Source organism: Nerophis ophidion, linkage group LG15 (assembly GCF_033978795.1).
Source record: "Nerophis ophidion isolate RoL-2023_Sa linkage group LG15, RoL_Noph_v1.0, whole genome shotgun sequence".
NCBI classification, from domain to species: domain Eukaryota; kingdom Metazoa; phylum Chordata; class Actinopteri; order Syngnathiformes; family Syngnathidae; genus Nerophis; species Nerophis ophidion.
In genome coordinates, this window is record NC_084625.1 from 46,927,808 (window position 1) to 46,940,419 (window position 12,612).

A 12,612-nucleotide genomic window follows, 5' to 3' on the forward strand; every position below is an offset into this window, starting at 1 on the left:
CACCCTCTTCCCTAGTGATGGGTCGCGAACAAGATTTAAAAACACTTTAAAAATTCATCTTCAACCCAAAATAAAATAAAATAAATACAATTAGCTTCACGGTGGCAGAGGGGTTAGTGTGTCTGCCTCACAATACGAAGTTCCTGCAGTCCTGGGTTCAAATCCAGGCTCGGGATCTTTCTGTGTGGAGTTTGCATGTTCTCCCCGTGAATGCGTGGGTTCTCTCCGGGTACTCCGGCTTCCTCCCACTTCCAAAGACATGCACCTGGGGATAGGTTAATTGGCAACACTAAATTGGCCCTAGTGTGTGAATGTGAGTGTGAATGTTGTCTGTCTATCTGTGTTGGCCCTGCGATGAGGTGGCAACTTGTCCAGGGTGTACCCTGCCTTCCGCCCGATTGTAGCTGAGATAGGCGCCAGCGCCCCCCGCGACCCCGAAAGGGAATAAGCGGTAGAAAATGGATGGATGGATAAATACAATTAACATGACACTTGGTGCGTTCGCGCACACACATCAGTATAATTCGCTCCGAGGTTCACTCGGACACACACACACACGCGTGCGTTTCCAGTGCGACTTAATGTCTTGGTTTGTAAACTGTAATAAAGAATTTTATTGCACTAAAATAACGATAAGAATTTCTCAGTTCTTTTGTTTTGTGTTCATTTTTACAACTGTGTAATAACTTGTGTTTTCTTTTTTACTTAAGTTCTTGTGTGTTGTGAGGCGACTAGCCAAGTTCAGTATTTCTTTTCACCTTATTTGCACTACTTACTTTATTGTAATTGATATTATTACTTTTTTATTTGAATTTCTCAGTTCTTTTGTGTTCATGTTTACAACTTTGTTCAATAACTAGAGTTTTGTTATTTAACTTAAGTGTTTGTGTGTTTTGTGGCGACAAGCCAGGTTCAGTAGTTGTTTGCCCCTTATTTGCATTACTTTACTGCTTTGGATATTACTTTTGTAATTAATATTTTATTTTTTGACTTAAATCGTTGTCCTGCGTTGTATTATTATCATAATGAATTAATAAAGGCAAAAGTACAAATTTGTTTTTCAAAAGTATCGATACCCCGAAGTCAGAATGTGAAATGGCACCATCTTGTGGACTTAAAAGAAAGTGGATTGTCAATATTTCCAAAAGTTCCGTCCCTTTGGTTTATATTGGTGTGATGTAAACATTTTGACTTAATTAACAATACGTTGAACTTATTTACGTTACATATGATACGAATATGGAGATAATTTGATTATGGGCACAGGGAGGTTGTTTAATAACTCTACAAGAGAGGACGTAACTATTCTTCCAAATTTTGCTATTAAAATTTCGTACGTTGACAAATTGTTACAAACGATCTAGTGCCTGATAGATGTATAACCCTTCCTACATGGCTAATATGATCTCTGCACAGACATTGCTTTGTTTGATATTCAACAAGAGAGGGGGTGCACCGTTCCTGGAGGTACTGCAATACCAGGTCGATGCGTGGAGTGGACGGAGCAAGCCCCTGTTCCATCTCCCAGTTCCAAAAATCAATTTAATATATGGTCCCCGGATAGGGGACGTATCAGATATTAAACTGATAAGAACAGATACTACACTTGATCTTAGCCAAAAGGCCGAGAAGCGATACTGCTGGACAGTCAGAAGGGAGGACGTCATTCCGGACACCACTAGCTAAAGTGACGGTTACACACACTAAATAACGATGACGTCACATATCAACACACCAAACAACAACCCAGACATTTTTGAATGATTGCATTGTTGTGAATGACGTCAATACTTTTTAGGAAAGGAATTGTTGCCGACTTATCTCGCCCCAAATGGTCACGTGGTTCACGTTGACCAATAGTAAGCGGCGAAACAAATATTTCATACACTCTCAGCATAGCGGTGCCATTTAGCCAAATAAACAATGCATAGTCTTCAATATAAAATACACAAACGTTGGTCGGTGGTAGATCATTATTACAAAAAGCAAACAAGCCGTTCCATCAACATTTGATCAATCCAATCGTCGAGCACGCCTTGTCAACAAACTACTTCTGGTTTATTGGCTGAGCCACGGAGACTAACGCTGGCGCCACCAAGTGACGTGGAGTGGTAACTACACCACTTTAAACTGGACATGAACTATACAATGTATTTAAATGGTTGGAATCTGTGCTTTTGCATGATATTCTAGTTACTATGGTCATCTAATTAGTTACTATGGTCATCTAATTAGTTACTGTGGTCATCTAATTAGTTACTATGGTCATCTAATAAGTTACTATGGTCACCTAATTACTTACTATGGTCATGTAATTAGTTACTATGGTCATCTAATTAGTTACTATGGTCACCTAATTAGTTACTATGGTCATCTAATTAGTTACTATGGTCATCTAATTAGTTACTATGGTCATCTAATTAGTTACTGTGGTCATCTAACTAGTTACTATGGTCATCTAATTAGTTACTATGGTCATCTAATTAGTTACTATGGTCATCTAATTAGTTACTGTGGTCATCTAATTAGTTACTATGGTCATCTAATAAGTTACTATGGTCACCTAATTACTTACTATGGTCATCTAATTAGTTACTATGGTCACCTAATTAGTTACTATGGTCACCTAATTAGTTACTATGGTCATCTAATTAGTTACAATGGTCATCTAATTAGTTACAATGGTCATCTAATTAGTTACTATGGTCATCTAATTAGTTACTATGGTCATCTAATAAGTTACTATGGTCACCTAATTACTTACTATGGTCATCTAATTAGTTACTATGGTCATCTAATTAGTTACTATGGTCACCTAATTACTTACTATGGTCATCTAATTAGTTACAATGGTCATCTAATTAGTTACTATGGTCATCTAATTAGTTACAATGGTCATCTAAGCCACAGCAATTCAGACGAGGCACCAAGCAGTGTGGGTGGGGAGCGTTTCCAGAACGAGCCTGAAATGCGGGTGTCAGGGACAGAAACGGAAGATTATTACAACAAAGTTCTAAAGCTAAGTCATATATCAGATTGTAGGTATTTTTTTTTGTTAACCTTCGCGTTCATATTTTGTTGTGTTTGTTGCATTTTTGTTGATTTCGCTTGATTGTAAAATATGTCGATGAAGAGGGGGTGTGACGTTCATATGTAGTCAATAATCAGCGTTTTATCGTTCATAGTCAATATTGTAAAACCTACATTCTTTATTTTCATTCTTCATTTCTCTGCGTACATTCTGGGCGTCTCATTCAGTAAAAACATTTAAAATTACATTCCGTTTTTTAAGGTGGTCTGTCATCACCTTTTTTAGCTTTCAATCAGACATTATTGTGAGGTTTTGTATTTGTGTTCCTAAAAACAGGACCCAAGCACACAGACTGTACAGCAGATTTTCACAGCTTACATACACACACACACACATATACATATATATACATACACAAATATACACACACACTCACATAATGTATATATATGTACATGTGTGTGTATATATACATATATATGTGTACATATATATATACACACACATACTGTATATACACCTACTGTACAGATATACAAACATACAGTTGTGGTCAAAAGTTTACATACACTTGTAAAGAACATAATGTCATGGCTGTCTTGAATTTCCAACATTTTCTACATCTTTTTTTTTTTTGTGATAGAGTGATTGGAGCAAACGTTGGTCACAATTAACATTAATGAAGTTTGGTTCTATTATGAATTTGTTATTATCTCATATACTTCAAGGGGCTTTATGTTACAATACTATATGGCAAGGTATTATGCTTCACAATAACATTTTTTAGAATATTGGCACAGGGAAATATTATCACGACTTTAAAGAGGCGGGCCTCTGGTTCCTACTAGTGTTCTACTGCGTGGCCTGAATTGAAATTGATTAGTAAGTAGTCAATTCATGAGTGGGACTACTATGCAGTTTTCGTCATTGATTGGGCTTTTGATATTTAACGAGAGAGGGGGTGCACCGTTCCTGGAGGTACTGCAATACCAGGTCGATGCGTGGAGTGGACGGAGCAAGCCCCTGTTCCATCTCCCTGTTCCAAAAATCAATTTAATATATGGTCCCCGGATAGGGGACGTATCAGATATTAAACTGATAAGAACAGATACTACACTTGATCTTAGCCAAAAGGCCGAGAAGCGATACTGCTGGACAGTCAGAAGGGAGGACCTGATTCCGGACACCACTAGCTAAAGTGACGGTTACACACACTAAATAACGATGACGTCACATATCAACACACCAAACAACAACCCAGACATTTTTGAATGATTGCATTGTTGTGAATGACGTCAATACTTTTTAGGAAAGGAATTGTTGCCGACTTATCTCGCCTCAAATGGTCACGTGGTTCACGTTGACCAATAGTAAGAGGCGAAACAAATATTTCATACACTCTCAGCATAGCGGTGCCATTTAACCAAATAAACAATGCATAGTCTTCAATATAAAATACATAAACGTTGGTCGGTGGTAGATCATTATTACAAAAAGCAAACAAGCCGTTCCGTCAACATTTGATCAATTCAATCGTCGAGCCCGCCTTGTCAACAAACTACTTCCTGTTTTTCTTGCTAAGCCACGGAGACTAACGCTGGCGCCACCAAGTGACGTGGAGTGGTAACTACACCACTTTAAACTGGACATGAACTATACAATGTATTTAAATGGTTGGAATCTGTGCTTTTGCATGATATTCTAGTTACTATGGTCATCTAATTAGTTACTATGGTCATCTAATTAGTTACTGTGGTCATCTAATTAGTTACTATGGTCATCTAATAAGTTACTATGGTCACCTAATTACTTACTATGGTCATGTAATTAGTTACTATGGTCATCTAATTAGTTACTATGGTCACCTAATTAGTTACTATGGTCATCTAATTAGTTACTATGGTCATCTAATTAGTTACTATGGTCATCTAATTAGTTACTGTGGTCATCTAACTAGTTACTATGGTCATCTAATTAGTTACTATGGTCATCTAATTAGTTACTATGGTCATCTAATTAGTTACTGTGGTCATCTAATTAGTTACTATGGTCATCTAATAAGTTACTATGGTCACCTAATTACTTACTATGGTCATCTAATTAGTTACTATGGTCACCTAATTAGTTACTATGGTCACCTAATTAGTTACTATGGTCATCTAATTAGTTACAATGGTCATCTAATTAGTTACAATGGTCATCTAATTAGTTACTATGGTCATCTAATTAGTTACTATGGTCATCTAATAAGTTACTATGGTCACCTAATTACTTACTATGGTCATCTAATTACTTACTATGGTCATCTAATTAGTTACTATGGTCACCTAATTACTTACTATGGTCATCTAATTAGTTACAATGGTCATCTAATTAGTTACTATGGTCATCTAATTAGTTACAATGGTCATCTAAGCCACAGCAATTCAGACGAGGCACCAAGCAGTGTGGGTGGGGAGCGTTTCCAGAACGAGCCTGAAATGCGGGTGTCAGGGACAGAAACGGAAGATTATTACAACAAAGTTCTAAAGCTAAGTCATATATCAGATTGTAGGTATTTTTTTTTGTTAACCTTCGCGTTCATATTTTGTTGTGTTTGTTGCATTTTTGTTGATTTCGCTTGATTGTAAAATATGTCGATGAAGAGGGGGTGTGACGTTCATATGTAGTCAATAATCAGCGTTTTATCGTTCATAGTCAATATTGTAAAACCTACATTCTTTATTTTCATTCTTCATTTCTCTGCGTACATTCTGGGCGTCTCATTCAGTAAAAACATTTAAAATTACATTCCGTTTTTTAAGGTGGTCTGTCATCACCTTTTTTAGCTTTCAATCAGACATTATTGTGAGGTTTTGTATTTGTGTTCCTAAAAACAGGACCCAAGCACACAGACTGTACAGCAGATTTTCACAGCTTACATACACACACACACACATATACATATATATACATACACAAATATACACACACACTCACATAATGTATATATATGTACATGTGTGTGTATATATACATATATATGTGTACATATATATATACACACACATACTGTATATACACCTACTGTACAGATATACAAACATACAGTTGTGGTCAAAAGTTTACATACACTTGTAAAGAACATAATGTCATGGCTGTCTTGAATTTCCAACATTTTCTACATCTTTTTTTTTTTTGTGATAGAGTGATTGGAGCAAACGTTGGTCACAATTAACATTAATGAAGTTTGGTTCTATTATGAATTTGTTATTATCTCATATACTTCAAGGGGCTTTATGTTACAATACTATATGGCAAGGTATTATGCTTCACAATAACATTTTTTAGAATATTGGCACAGGGAAATATTATCACGACTTTAAAGAGGCGGGCCTCTGGTTCCTACTAGTGTTCTACTGCGTGGCCTGAATTGAAATTGATTAGTAAGTAGTCAATTCATGAGTGGGACTACTATGCAGTTTTCGTCATTGATTGGGCTTTTGATATTTAACGAGAGAGGGGGTGCACCGTTCCTGGAGGTACTGCAATACCAGGTCGATGCGTGGAGTGGACGGAGCAAGCCCCTGTTCCATCTCCCTGTTCCAAAAATCAATTTAATATATGGTCCCCGGATAGGGGACGTATCAGATATTAAACTGATAAGAACAGATACTACACTTGATCTTAGCCAAAAGGCCGAGAAGCGATACTGCTGGACAGTCAGAAGGGAGGACCTGATTCCGGACACCACTAGCTAAAGTGACGGTTACACACACTAAATAACGATGACGTCACATATCAACACACCAAACAACAACCCAGACATTTTTGAATGATTGCATTGTTGTGAATGACGTCAATACTTTTTAGGAAAGGAATTGTTGCCGACTTATCTCGCCTCAAATGGTCACGTGGTTCACGTTGACCAATAGTAAGAGGCGAAACAAATATTTCATACACTCTCAGCATAGCGGTGCCATTTAACCAAATAAACAATGCATAGTCTTCAATATAAAATACATAAACGTTGGTCGGTGGTAGATCATTATTACAAAAAGCAAACAAGCCGTTCCGTCAACATTTGATCAATTCAATCGTCGAGCCCGCCTTGTCAACAAACTACTTCCTGTTTTTCTTGCTAAGCCACGGAGACTAACGCTGGCGCCACCAAGTGACGTGGAGTGGTAACTACACCACTTTAAACTGGACATGAAGCCAACACATAAAGCGCGCCAATTCGTCACATAAGCGTTATTGTAACTGACGCGTCGTGAAATTCATTAAATAAAATGCATAAAATGCATTAATAGCATTTTAAAACACAAACATAGCTAGCCGCTATAATATCTTAGTTTGAACTTTGCTTGTAATGTTAAAGTGCAAACTGCAAGTGTTACCAGTAGGTGGCAGTACAACCTTTCTGTACATTGTATTCTCAGTTAAATATATTTTTAAATGATATAACTATATACACAATCAATGTAACCATATAAACGGAACAAAATGTAGATATTTATGAATACAAGATAGAGCAGAAAATATTGACATGTTAATGCTAGTATATGGTTGTCTGGGTAAGCACGTGTTAAGCTTTTAGTTCTTACCTGTCGACAGCTATTTTCTTCCCTTTGGTTACTTCCAAACACGTGAAAAAAGCACCAAAACTATTAGTATAAAAACATAAAATGTTTTTGAAGAGGTTTAAATGGTATATTCAATGGATAAAGTTAGGAAAATGAGGCCTTGCACGGAGTTTGAAGGCCATGTCACTTTGCTACGAGGCTAAATGAGCTTTTAGCTAACACCACTCGAACTATGTCGGTGTTGCCAGGTGGCAAATGTCTAAATATCGTACCAGAACCTGAAAAGTATATTTTGAGGGAAAATGATCATATATTACCGAGTTGATGTTGCTCAGAAAATCTCTAACAGTAAAAAATAACCACAGATTCTGATTTATACATGTTGTTATTGCAATTTTATAATTGAAAAAAAACCTACAGCACTGCTAGAATAAAGTTGCAGGGTCAAAAAGAGCGCCCCCAGCTGGCTGTAAAAGTGGTGCTGCTTGGAATGTTATGGTAGAGAGATGTACTCATGTAGTTTACTTTAATACTGACCTGGGAAAATTCAGGCCCAGGGGCCACATGCGGCCCAAATAATTTTTTTAGATCTTTAAGATGGAAAGTGTAGCTGCCATTATGATGTGCAGTGATGTTTTCTAATGACCGTAAGTCTTGAACTATACAAAGTATTTCAATGGTTGGAATCTGCGCTTTTGCATGGTATACTAGTTACTATGGTCATCTAATTAGTTACTATGGTCACCTAATTAGTTACTATGGTCATCTAATTAGTTACTATGGTCACCTAATTAGTTACTATGGTCATCTAATTAGTTACTATGGTCACCTAATTAGTTACTATGGTCATCTAATTAGTTACTATGGTCACCTAATTAGTTACTATGGTCATCTAATTAGTTACTATGTCATCTAATTAGTTACTATGGTCACCTAATTAGTTACTATGGTCATTTAATTAGTTACTATGGTCATCTAATTAGTTACTATGGTCATCTAATTAGTTACAATGGTCATCAAATTAGTTACTATGGTCCTCTAATTAGTTACTATGGTCATCTAATTAGTTACTATGGTCATCTAATTAGTTACTATGGTCATCTAAGCCACAGCAACTCAGACGAGGCACCAAGCAGTGTGGGTGGGGAGCGTTTCCAGAACGAGCCTGAAATGCGGGTGTCAGGGACAGAAACGGAAGATTATTACAACAAAGTTCTAAAGCTAAGTCATATATCAGATTGTAGGTATTTTTTTTTGTTAACCTTCGCGTTCATATTTTGTTGTGTTTGTTGCATTTTTGTTGATTTCGCTTGATTGTAAAATATGTCGATGAAGAGGGGGTGTGACGTTCATATGTAGTCAATAATCAGCGTTTTATCGTTCATAGTCAATATTGTAAAACCTACATTCTTTATTTTCATTCTTCATTTCTCTGCGTACATTCTGGGCGTCTCATTCAGTAAAAACATTTAAAATTACATTCCGTTTTTTAAGGTGGTCTGTCATCACCTTTTTTAGCTTTCAATCAGACATTATTGTGAGGTTTTGTATTTGTGTTCCTAAAAACAGGACCCAAGCACACAGACTGTACAGCAGATTTTCACAGCTTACATACACACACACACACATATACATATATATACATACACAAATATACACACACACTCACATAATGTATATATATGTACATGTGTGTGTATAAATACATATAAATGTGTACATATAGTGTATATATATATATATACATACTGTATATACACCTACTGTACAGATATACAAACATACAGTTGTGGTCAAAAGTTTACATACACTTGTAAAGAACATAATGTCATGGCTGTCTTGAATTTCCAACATTTTCTACATCTTTTTTTTTTTTGTGATAGAGTGATTGGAGCAAACGTTGGTCACAATTAACATTAATGAAGTTTGGTTCTATTATGAATTTGTTATTATCTCATATACTTCAAGGGGCTTTATGTTACAATACTATATGGCAAGGTATTATGTTTCACAATAACATTTTTTAGAATATTGGCACAGGGAAATATTATCACGACTTTAAAGAGGCGGGCCTCTGGTTTCTACTAGTGTTCTACTGCGTGGCCTGAATTGAAATTGATTAGTAAGTAGTCAATTCATGAGTGGGACTACTATGCAGATTTCGTCATTGATTGGGCTTTTGATATTTAACGAGAGAGGGGGTGCACCGTTCCTGGAGGTACTGCAATACCAGGTCGATGCGTGGAGTGGACGGAGCAAGCCCCTGTTCCATCTCCCAGTTCCAAAAATCAATTTAATATATGGTCCCCGGATAGGGGACGTATCAGATATTAAACTGATAAGAACAGATACTACACTTGATCTTAGCCAAAAGGCCGAGAAGCGATACTGCTGGACAGTCAGAAGGGAGGACCTGATTCCGGACACCACTAGCTAAAGTGACGGTTACACACACTAAATAACGATGACGTCACATATCAACACACCAAACAACAACCCAGACATTTTTGAATGATTGCATTGTTGTGAATGACGTCAATACTTTTTAGGAAAGGAATTGTTGCCGACTTATCTCGCCTCAAATGGTCACGTGGTTCACGTTGACCAATAGTAAGAGGCGAAACAAATATTTCATACACTCGCAGCATAGCGGTGCCATTTAACCAAATAAACAATGCATAGTCTTCAATATAAAATACATAAACGTTGGTCGGTGGTAGATCATTATTACAAAAAGCAAACAAGCCGTTCCATCAACATTTGATCAATCCAATCGTCGAGCCCGCCTTGTCAACAAACTACTTCCTGTTTTTCTTGCTAAGCCACGGAGACTAACGCTGGCGCCACCAAGTGACGTGGAGTGGTAACTACACCACTTTAAACTGGACATGAAGCCAACACATAAAGCGCGCCAATTCGTCACATAAGAGTTATTGTAACTGACGCGTCGTGAAATTCATTAAATAAAATGCATAAAATGCATTAATGGCATTTTAAAACACAAACATAGCTAGCCGCCATAATATCTTAGTTTGAACTTTGCTTGTAATGTTAAAGTGCAAACTGCAAGTGTAACCAGTAGGTGGCAGTACAACCTTTCTGTACATTGCATTCTTAGTTAAATATATTTTTAAACGATATAACTATATACACAAACAATGTAACCATATAAACGGAACACAATGTAGATATTTATGAATACAACATAGAGGAGAAAATATTGACATGTTAATGCTAGTATATGGTTGTCTGGGTAAGCACGTGTTAAGCTTTTAGTTCTTACCTGTCGACAGCTATTTTCTTCCCTTTGGTTACTTCCAAACACGTGAAAAAAGCACCAAAACTATTAGTATAAAAACATAAAATGTTTTTGAAGAGGTTTAAATGGTATATTCAGTGGGTAAAGTTACGAAAATGAGGCCTTGCACGGAATTTGAAGGCCATGTCACTTTGCTGCGAGGCTAAATGAGCTTTCAGCTAACACCACTCGACCTATGTCGGTGTTGCCAGGTGGCAAATGACACATTATCGTACTAGAACCTTACATTTGTTACCTTTAGGGAAATTGATCATACATGTTGCTCTGACAATTTCCAACAGTAAAATACATATTACCACAAAATCTGTATAATATATTTTTATTGCAGTTTTATATTTAAAAAACTTACTCCAGCGCTGCAGGAATTAAGTTGCAGAATAAAAAAAACTCCCCCAGCTGGCTGTAAGAGTGATACATCGTTTGTGCTGCAAAACTTTATTGTCCAATTAGTACAGTTAAACACATTTGCAGCATAAACAAGACTCCTTTGCATTAAACATAAAAAAATGTATGTTACAATTTCCACCCTCAGGAGGAGAGATATCGTCTGGCATCCTCTGTTGCATCAAATACAATGGAATATTCTCGAAGTGTAACACTACTAACGTTCAGTGTATTTTGTGATGGGATTTTATTTTTTTATGTTTCATTGCCATGCATGTCTTAGAGCAGGGGTGTCAAACTAATTTTAGATGGGGGGCCACGTGGAGAAAAATCTACTCCCAAGTGGGCCGGACTGGTAAAATCACGGCACGATAACTTAAAAATAAAGACATTTTCATAGGGACGGCGTGGCGCAGTGGAAGAGTGGCCGTGCGCAACCTGAGGGTCACTGGTTCAAATCCCACCCAGAACCAACCTCGTCACGTCCGTTGTGTCCTGAGCAAGACACTTCACCCTTGCTCCTGATGGGTGCTGGTTGGCGCCTTGCATGGCAGCTCCCTCCATCAGTGTGTGAATGTGTGTGTGAATGGGTAAATGTGCAAGTATTGTCAAAGCGCTTTGAGTACCTTGAAGGTAGAAAAGCGCTATACAAGTACAACCCATTTATCATTTATAATAATAATAATAATAATAGATTTTATTTGTAAAAAAAAAAACACTTTACATTGAGCAAACAACCTCAAAGTGCTACAGTGTATTATTAAAAAAAAAAAAAAAAAAGATTGTTTTCTTTCTTTAAAAATAAAAGAAGCACATTCTGAAATCGTACCAATTAAATGTTGTTGGGTTTTGTTTACAATTATTTCTTGCAGTTAATAGTATAATACCTTTTATTTGTCGTTGTGTATATTTCCTGAATAAATGATGTGATAATGTTAATCAGTCCACTCATTGGTGTTCATTTTCAATCTATCAAGATAAAAAAATTATATCAAAATCAAATTACAGTATGTTATTTTTGTAGTATAATAATTTTCCTTGACGGATGTACTAGCAACATGTGGTTTATTTTGTACATATGTTGCATCATGTACAAATATACAAAGAATTGCTATTGCGACATCCAGTGGACACATTTAGAACAGCAGTTTGTTTCATTCAAAAATGTCAGGTTCATTTTTATACTTAGCAAACTTATCCTGCGGGTTGGATAAAACCTGTTCGCTGGCCTGATCTGGCCCTCGGGCCGTACATTTGACACCCGTGTCTTAGAGAGTTTTTATTCCTGTGGATTTTAATTGCATGTTTTTACA

The 12,612-nt window shown here is 36.7% G+C and overlaps 1 long non-coding RNA gene and 4 other non-coding genes across 6 annotated transcripts in view; 1 reads left to right on the forward strand and 4 right to left on the reverse strand.

Annotated features, from left to right (window-relative positions):
- LOC133569732 (uncharacterized) overlaps window positions 1-12,612 on the forward strand; it is a 64,299-nt gene that overhangs the window by 5,041 nt on the left and 46,646 nt on the right. The window lies entirely within an intron of this gene.
- On the reverse strand, window positions 1,446-1,636 carry LOC133569924 (U2 spliceosomal RNA). Its single transcript, XR_009809976.1, has one exon. It is a non-coding gene; the product is annotated as a U2 spliceosomal RNA (small nuclear RNA).
- On the reverse strand, window positions 3,988-4,178 carry LOC133569926 (U2 spliceosomal RNA). Its single transcript, XR_009809978.1, has one exon. It is a non-coding gene; the product is annotated as a U2 spliceosomal RNA (small nuclear RNA).
- On the reverse strand, window positions 6,531-6,721 carry LOC133569927 (U2 spliceosomal RNA). Its single transcript, XR_009809980.1, has one exon. It is a non-coding gene; the product is annotated as a U2 spliceosomal RNA (small nuclear RNA).
- On the reverse strand, window positions 9,793-9,983 carry LOC133569925 (U2 spliceosomal RNA). The gene has a single exon (XR_009809977.1). It is a non-coding gene; the product is annotated as a U2 spliceosomal RNA (small nuclear RNA).